Raw genomic sequence first — 9057 nt, forward strand, 5'->3', positions numbered from 1 at the left:
CCGAGAACGGGGACGTGAAGACCGCGCGGTGCTGGGGCCGGATCCGGCGCCGGGGACTGGGGCCGGGAAGTCGAGGGGCGGAGGGAGGACGGGCTGGCGGTGGGGGGGCGGCGGCGCGGAGCGCGGGTGGGGGTGGGGGCGGGGGCTCCGCGGGCGGAGGGGCGGGGGCTCGGGTTACCGCGCGGAGGGCGGGGGAGGGGAGGAGAGGGGAGGGGAGGGGAGGGGGCGCGGGGCCGCGGCAGCGAATCTCGCATCCTCCGCGGGGCGGCTGTGGAGGAGGCGGCGCCCCGGCGGCGGCGGCGGCGGCGGGGAAAAGACGGACCGACGGCCAGGGGCGCACGGACCGACGGCCGGCTGCCCAGAGCTGATCGCGGTCCCGGAGACAGCGGCGGCGGACGATGCGCGGCCCCAGGCCCCGCGCGGGCGGGCGCTGCCCGGGGGGCTGACCGCGTCCGGACTGCGCCCCAGGACCGGGCGAGGGAGCCCGCGCCGCGCGGAGGTCAGTGCCCGCGCCCGCCCGGCCCGTCCGGCCGCGCCCGCCCGGCCGGCTGGCCTCTCCCGGGCGGCGGCGGCGGCGGCGGTGGAGCCGGGGGCTTTGTTCTGAGCCGGAGACAATGGGGGAGGGGGGGCCTGGGCCTGCGGGACTAGGGCGAGCGTGAACGTGAGCGTGGGGGCAGGGCCTGGGGGTCTTTGTGTGCGTGTGTCATCGAGTCGGGTGTGCGGCAGCGAAAGTGTGAGGGGGGTGTGGGTGCGGGGTGCGGGCAGGGTGTGTGTGTGCTACTCCGAGTGTGAGTGCATCGGCAGAGTGTGAGTCAGTGCGTGTCACTGGGAGGTTGTGTGTCCGTGTGTATCTGTCTGGTTGTGTGTGTATGTGCGTGTCACTCCGAGGGTGTGGGGGTCAGAATGAGTGTGTGTCATAGTGAGCAAGTCCCAGTGAGAGTGTGTGTGTGTGTGTGTGTGTGTGTGTTGTCTACCTCTGTGGGAACCATGTGTCAGAATGTGGAGGATGGGTGTGTGACAGAGACGAAGTGAGACAGAGACAAAGAAACTAAGGGGGAGAAGTAAAGGGAAACAGAGGAGATACAGGCAAAGCCTGAAGTGGAGGTGGGTCACCCAGACTGGTGCTCTGAGTTTGTGTCCATGACGCCTACATCAGAATCTTGTTCAGGGGACAGAGGGAGGTCACTGCAGGCCTGGTCCCACGTGGAGGGGGTGGGGAGAGGGAGGTCTAGAAGCACAATGAACTCAGTGTGGCGTGGGTTGGGCCCGCAGCCATGGGGTCATAGGCCAGAAAAATATTGTTACTTATGTCAACTCCTCAAATACTCACAGGGGACACAGTCATAGCCCTACTCAACCCACAAGGGACACAGTCCTAGGAAACACACATCCACAAGAAATGCCTTCACAGCCATCACCCCCCCCCCAGGAAGCAGTGTCAGAGCTAACAACACACACCTACAGATGATGCTCTCAGGACAACACACACCCACTGCAGAACTGGTGCAGCCAACACATTCCCACAGGTTCATTGTCAAGGCCAACACATACCACGGGAGACACTATTACTGCCAGCACTTCCCTGCAGACAGTGGCACAGCCAACCCATCATCTAGGTTATACTTCATCACAGCTGTCTATACATAGCAGGTGCCCCAGGGACCTGACACTAACAGGAGGCTGTGTTACAGTCACCCTTACCACACACTCGCTTGTACAACCCACAGGAGACACACTTTCAGGTGACATGAATACACCAGGAGTGAGCTGTCCCAATTGCTAAACAAGTTCCCATTAACTTATGATGCTCACACTATTACTCCTTCTCATCCATAGACCTCCCAGGCTTAACCTCTTGTTCCCTGAAAACTGGAGACCTGGATCAGTCTTCCCCTCACCCTATATCCTGCCATGATGCTAAGTGTCCTTCTAATATCCCAGCCTCACAGTTTCTTGAGCTCCTTAGCTCCAGTTATGTTCTACTTCCCTCCCAGGACCACTTTGTAGAACTGGTCCATCTCTAAAGTTGTAAACTCTTCCATTCCACTCTCTGCCAGTAGCTTCCTATGTCCTTCCAGCTCTCAGATGCCCTCACTCCCATTACACTTACTCTTCAACCTCATAAGGACCTCTTGCCCTTGACATCTTTGCTTTCTCCTGATCTGCCCCTTTCTGGCTTTGTACTTTCCTTCCAGTTTACACACCCAGGACTATCCCTTTAGACACTCCCTGGCCACTCTGTCCCATTGTCCTTGAACCCACCCACCATCCCACAAAGCTTCAACCCAAATTCTCAACCACACCAGGTGATGCTTCTATAAATTCCACCCTCAACTGGCCCTCCATAAATAAATAAATAAAATTTTTTTCTATTTTCTTCATACTCCTTAACTTCACATCCCTCACCCCATTGTTTACAGCAGATTAAGTAGTCAAACCACTGGTTCATTCATTCAGCAAACCCATATTAATTACCTCCCCTGTGCCAGGCAGTGTGGTGGGTGCTGGCATTACAAGGGTGAATGAAATGGACATGGTCCTTGCCCTTATGGAGCTTACAGGTTATCAGGTGAGTGTGGGTGCTTAAGCTTGATGGATAAATAAGGAGTCAGCAGAGGAGAGGCGGTGATGAGATGGACTGGGTGGGGAATATTCAAAGCCACGGGAGCAAGCATGGAAAAGTCCACTTGCAGAAAGCATTGTATATCTGAGCGAGAAAGCAACCCAGTGAGCCTGGCACTAATAGCATGATGTGAGGAGAGGTGAGAAAGTCTGGGAGAGGTGGATAGACAGTTAGTTAGATCATGCAGTTCTTGTAGGTCATAGGAAAAAGATTATCTAATCCAAAAATAATGGAGAGTCACCTAATTATTTGAGGCTATAGTGTGATATGATCAGATCTGGTTTAGAACTACCAGTCTGACAGTGTGAAGACTGAAGGGCAGGCTCTGAAAAGGAGGATGGTTTGCTCTTGCAGGAAGCCAGGAGAGAACCCTGGCCTGAACTGGAGTGGGGGCAGCAGAGAAGGAGAAAGTAGATGGTTTCAAGAGTTGTGTAGGCAGCGGGGTCAGCAGGGCTCAGTGGCAGAATGGATGTGGAGGTTGAAGGAAAGAGATGCAGTAAGAGTAGTTAAGCTGGTCTCACTCACTGAGAAAAGTGAGGCCATCCAGTATGAATTCCCTCAGCTTCCTGCCTCCTTCCTCAAATTTTTATCTGCATTCTCCTCAATCTTTTCTCCTTTCCTATAATTATGAAGAGGTGTCTCTTCTATTTAAGACTACTTCATCCATCCCCTCCCGCCTCCATGGGGACCTAACTCAACTAATTATGCCATGTCTTATCCATGTCTCCAGTTTTTCCCTTTATACCCCTTCCTCCTGTGAGCACACACAGAGCCTCCAGTCTCCCCTGCCTCCCTTAACTTGGTAATCCCCAATGAGCTAAACTAAGCTAAGCTTAGCTTATTGGAAATTACCGACCACTTGGTGTGGTTGAGAATTTAGGTTGAGACTTTGTGGGATGGGTGGGCTCAAGAACAAGGGGACAAAGAGTGGCCAAGGAGTGTCTGAAAAGTGATCTCTCACTTTGCTTCACTGTGAAAGGGTCTTCTGCATGGAGCTGTTCCCACTTCCCCTTTCCCAACCTTCCAGTATAATGGCTCTCCTAAGAGAAAGTGACTTCTCACCTGCCAAAACTAGAGGTTCTTTTCAAAAGTCCTCAACTGCTTGACCCCTTGGCATGGTCTGACATTGTTGATCATTCTTTTCCCTTTGAGCCACTCTTGTCTTATGGCTTCTGAGCCACGATTTTATTCTGTCCACATTTAGTGAGCTCTCTAGTGCCAACCACACTGCTAGATGATAGGAACACTGTGAGAGAAGACACTATTCCTACCCTCAGGAAGTTTAAACCTCAGTGGAGGAGACAGGCAGATAAACAGATGATTACCATAGGATGAGGTCCGTGCATCTCTCTCCCCAGAGCTCCTCCTTACTCTTCCTTCCCACTCTGCTTTGAGGGCTCCTTTGGGGAGCCCCTAAATGTTACCATTCCTTAGGGTTCTGACTTGGATCTTCTCATTTTCTCACTGTATACACTCCTCTAGATGATCCATCTCATTCATTTCCAGGGCTTTATCACCTGTATAGGCTGATGACTCCCAAATATCTACCTCTTCCAGACCTCTCTTCTGACCTCCAGACCTCCATATCTGCTTCCTACCTGATCTTTGCTGAATAGCTCACAAGCCCCTAAATGTCCAAACCTGAACTCATTCCTTCCTCCCCCAAACCACCATCTCTACTCAGTTATCAAGCTACACATCCAGAAATTAACTGCAGCCAATTCCTTCTCCACATGTCTTTTTCCAACCCAGAAAGTCACCGGAACCTGCTGGTCCTACCTCCTTTCCAGCTCTCTCTGGCATCCCATCCCCTTTGCTCCATGGCCCCAGCTACAGCACTCACCTCACCATCCTTCCACACAAATTACTGCAAGAGTCTCCTAACTTGTCTCCCTAGACTTCTACTTTTCCTTCTTCCAGTCCATTCTTTTCATTGCAGCAAGAGGGATCTCTCTAAAGTGCAAGTCCAGCCATGCATTCCCTGCTCCGTATTCTGCAGTGTCTTTCCATTATCTTGGGTGAACTCTCTACTTTATTGAGGCTTATGAGATTCCTCAGGATCTGACTCTCCTCAGCCTCCCCAGCCTCATCATCTGTCTTATTTCCCTACCTTCCTCACACTGGAAGTTCTAGCCATACTGAATTCCTTGTAGTTCCTCAGAGACACGGTATTCTTCCATGCTCTGGACCTTAGCTCATACTGCTCTCTGCCCAGAAAAGCCCTTCACTCCCCTCTTCTTCTGGCTAGCCCCTTCCCATCCTCAGATCTAGTCTCAAACCTAGGAATTATAGGACAAGTTAGGAGACTCTCAAACTCAGCATGCAGGCTTGAGATCCTCTTGTCTCACTCTTGTCATTGCCTCTTCCCTGTTCTGTATCTTTGGGCTAGGGCCTCTTGATGGCAGGGTTACATATTATATTTGTCATGTCCCCAGGGGCCCTCCACATTCACATTCATGACAATGAACAAATGAATGAATAAATGAGGCCCCTCACTGCACATACCTCACCCTCACTCACTCTTCAGAAGACTGACATCTGGTCTCAGCAGCGTACACAATTGAGACATTTCCACACATACCCATGTATCCCACTGGAGACACTGCCGCTCCCCTCCCACACAAACTATCCTTCCTCACCCTATGCCCTCCTCTCTGCCTTTTACCTGGGCTTCTCTTTTCCTGGATCCTCTTGCTTTCCTTCTCTGTACTTTATTTCTCTTTCATTCAGTTTGGGAAATTATTTAAGGAGCACCAGAAGTTTGCAGATTCAAATATATTGCACCAGGTGCCCATTTGGGTTCCTGGAGGGAGAGGAAAATGAGGAAGCTGTGACCTGCCATTAGGCCACAAGGCCCTATATGCCCACCATCCACTTCGCTCCACCAAGTCCCCTTCCTAGGAGGTGCTGTCGGCTGCTCCTTTCTCCAACACCCCTCACACACACCCACTCTGGGCCCTCCCAAATCCTGGCACCCTTTGTCCTGCCCCTCTCCATATCAGGTTCCCAGACACTTGTGCCCTCTTCCTCTTCCCTGTCCAGCCTATCAGTGGCAACAGAAGCAAGACTGGACTCTCTGATGCCTTGCGACCTGCAAGCAAAAGCCCCTTCCAGGTGTTCAGGCTGTTGGATCCCATCTTCTTCCTGGCTTCCTGCTGCCTGCCCCATCTTTCGGCTCTAGGGCCCATGTTTCCTGGGTAACCCTCTGACTTCCAAGAATTTTCAACTACTGACACTTGGGAGGGGATACTACTCAGTTCCTGTGTCCCCTGGTGAGAGAGCTCCTCCTCCCATCAGTCAGCCTGTAACCCCCAAGTGTGAGTCAGGATGCCCCTCTGTGTTCCCTTGGCACACTAGAATGTCCTTGTTTATGTTTCTCTCTAAGCTGCTCATAGAAGGAGCTGTTATCTATCAGAGCCCAGACGGCACCACCCTTTTGGTTGGTGAGGAAGGAGGAGGAGAAGGAAAGGGAGGAAAAGAGGGGGGTGGAGGCTCCCCCTCTGACCTTCCAGCCACATCATCTGCCACCTGGGTGACCTTAGCTTTTCTGAACTCCACTTTCCTTTGGTGACAATGGAGGTAATATTAAGAGAGTTGTTTGAGAATTCAGAAAGAAAACAACTCTTAAGGATTCAACTCTTAACTTAGCTAATTTTCCTTCCGACATCTCCGTCCCTCTACTGTATTCTCCTGCCCCTCAACCTCTCACTTCCCTACATTTGTTCTTCCCTCTTGGTATCTCTGGGTTGCTGCTATATTCTCACCTCCTCTGCTTGCTCCAGCCTCGCTGGCCTCCTCTGCAGCCCAGATTCTGATTGTCAGGGTCAGACCTTAGGAAGAGGCCCTTGCTGCCCATCACCACCACCCCTTCTCCCTCATCCTGCCCTGCCTACGTGTGAACACCACAAAGGCAGGGACTCCCATCTGTCCAAGTCACTGCTTTATCTCTATTGCTTAGTATGATGGTTGGCCCATCTTCAATAGATATTTGTTGAATAAATCGATTAATGAATCATTTCACATGCATGCCCTGAGTTTGCCTCTTCTCATTTTCTCTTTGTCTCCTAGAGACCTCCAAGCATCCTCTGGTCCCTTCTCCTGTCTCACCACCTGGGTCCATGCCCACCTGGCCTGGCAGTATCCTCATCACTGATCTCCTCTAACCCACCTTGTGCACTTTGCCTGAGTTATTCTCCTATAACAGAATTCTGCTTGCTCTCCTTCTCTGTTGTGTTGCCTGGCCAATGACATGACCCTTCATCAGAGCATTCCAAGCCTTCCAGCAGAGAAGCAATATAGGGTAACAATGCACTAGCTTTGGAGTCCATCAGAGCTGGGTCCCACATTTCTCTGCCACCCGCTGAACCTCAGTTTCCTCATCTATGAACTAACACTTGTCTGAGGGTTATTTTGTGTGTCTGGCATACAACAGCAGCTGATATTTATTGAGCCCTCCCTGTGTGCCAGGTGATGTGCTAAGTTTTTGGTAACATTCTTTCATTTAACACTCCTGTCAACCATATAAAGTGGGCACTTTAATCCCCACATTATAGAGGAGGAAACTAAGAAAGGCTGAACAACTCACCTGGGGCTACACTGTAAGTGCCACTGAAGTCTGCCTCACAGCAGAGCCCATCTTCTAATCACACCTGTGTGCTTACAAAACAAGAACTGTGTGCCAGACACCGTTCTAACCACAAACACAGTGTAGTAAGTACTATTATTGTCCCTATTTTATAAAGGAAGAATTAGAAGCATTGAGAAATTGAGTGGCTTGCCAGAGGTTACACAGCTAGAAAGTGTGAAGCTGGGCAAAACACATTTGGTTTGGCCAAGTCCACGTCTTCACCACTTCATCCTGTCCTACCCTACTGTGATATATTGCCTCCCTATTGTAGAAGTGCAGTGTGTATTGATCAATCACTCTATGCTGATGTCTGGTCTATGGTGAGTTGTTTAGTTGATTTATTCTCTATCATTCCCCACTGCAGGAGGCTTGCACCCTTCGGACTCTCCTGAAACTATTCTCCCCAGATCTCCAGCAAACTCCTTACTGCTAAGATCAATGGCCACTTCTCAGCCCTCATCCTATTTGAAGTCTCTGCAGCCTTGGACACTATCGATCCCTCCCTTCTTGTTGAAATATTTCCTCCCTTAACTTCTGTGATACTGACTCTTTTTTTTTCTTTCTCCTCCAAGAAGAATAAAGGTCTCCTCAGTCTGCCCCTTAAATGTGACTCCTCCTCAGGGTACTATCCTAGACCCTCTTCTCCCTCTGCACATCCTTGCTGATGGGTCTCCATGCCCATGGTTTTCTGTTACCCCTGGATTTGTCCAAATCCCTATCTCCAACCCAGACCTCTCTCCTAACCTCTAGACCTGCAAATCCAAGTGTGCCTGGGACATTGCCACATGGAGTTCCCAATGGGCATCTGAGAAATGGCTTCTCTCTTCTGGGGTGTCCTAATGGCACCACTTTAGTAACCAGGCCAAAACCCTGGAAGTCAATCTGGACGCTTGCATTCCACCACCCTTCCCGAAGGGTCAGTGGCCAAGTGTTGTCAACCTCACCACTTTTATCTGTGTCTTCTTGATCCCACTGCTACTGACCTGAGCTGTCACAGACCGCTCATACCTGGTCCCCCTCCTCCCATGGGTTCTCTTCTTCAGGCCTCCATTGTCTTGCTAGGATTCCCTCCCTTCAACTCCCCTATCATTTCTCCCTTTCTCCATCTCTCCCTTCACCCTGCATCCCAGGCAGCAGGGAGTGTATAGTCTTGGGATCAAACTGGGGCTGTGTTAATTCAGGAAAGTTGTTTCATGCTAAGCCTGTTTCCTCAGTGGAAGGCAGGACACCTTCCTCATAGGGTTGATGTGATTAAATGAGATACTGTCTGTGAACTGCCTGGCGTAGAGCCCAGCACACTGTGTTCAGAAAAGAGGCTTTCCCTCCGCTCATATCTGTCCCTAGTCTCTCCCTGAAGTGGCTCCTGGGCACCAGTCCTCTGGAGGGATGCAGCCCTCCCATGGGTTGTCAGGGATACCCTGGGAGGCCAGTTTGCCTTTCTTCTCCTCCCTCCCCCTCCCTCTCTTCTTCACTCTCCTCTCCTCCCTGTCCCCCAGCACAGCTCTGCCTCCGGCCTCTATTTACCTCCCTACACCTTTCCGGGCTAGCTGTAGCCAACTCTGACTTAGCTCCCCTCTCTGTAGTAACTGGCTTGTTCTCTCCTTTGCCTTTTGCCACACATGCTCTCTCCTTTGTCACACTAGCTCACTCTCCCGCAGTCTTGCCCCCAGCCACCCCCACCAGCATTCTCAGTCTCTTCCTCTCCCCTTTATGCCTGGCCCTCCCTTTGCTTTCCAAGGCTACCCTCTTCTGCCACTTCTGCTCCAATCTGCCTTTCCAGCCCCCCCCCCCCCCCCCCCCCCCCCCC

General features: G+C 51.6%; 1 protein-coding gene across 1 annotated transcript in view; it reads left to right on the top strand.

Moving 5' to 3' along the window:
• Positions 1-229: 229 nt before the first annotated feature.
• The window catches only part of DCHS1 (dachsous cadherin-related 1), a 33693-nt gene continuing 24865 nt past the window's right edge, over positions 230-9057 (top strand). The window contains exon 1 of the mRNA XM_081798676.1: positions 230-499. The gene's annotated coding sequence lies outside the window, so the exon portion shown is untranslated. The remainder of the gene's footprint in view (positions 500-9057) is intronic.

This window comes from Leptonychotes weddellii, chromosome 11 (genome assembly GCF_054177405.1).
Source record: "Leptonychotes weddellii isolate Sample4059 chromosome 11, ASM5417740v2, whole genome shotgun sequence".
NCBI classification, from domain to species: domain Eukaryota; kingdom Metazoa; phylum Chordata; class Mammalia; order Carnivora; family Phocidae; genus Leptonychotes; species Leptonychotes weddellii.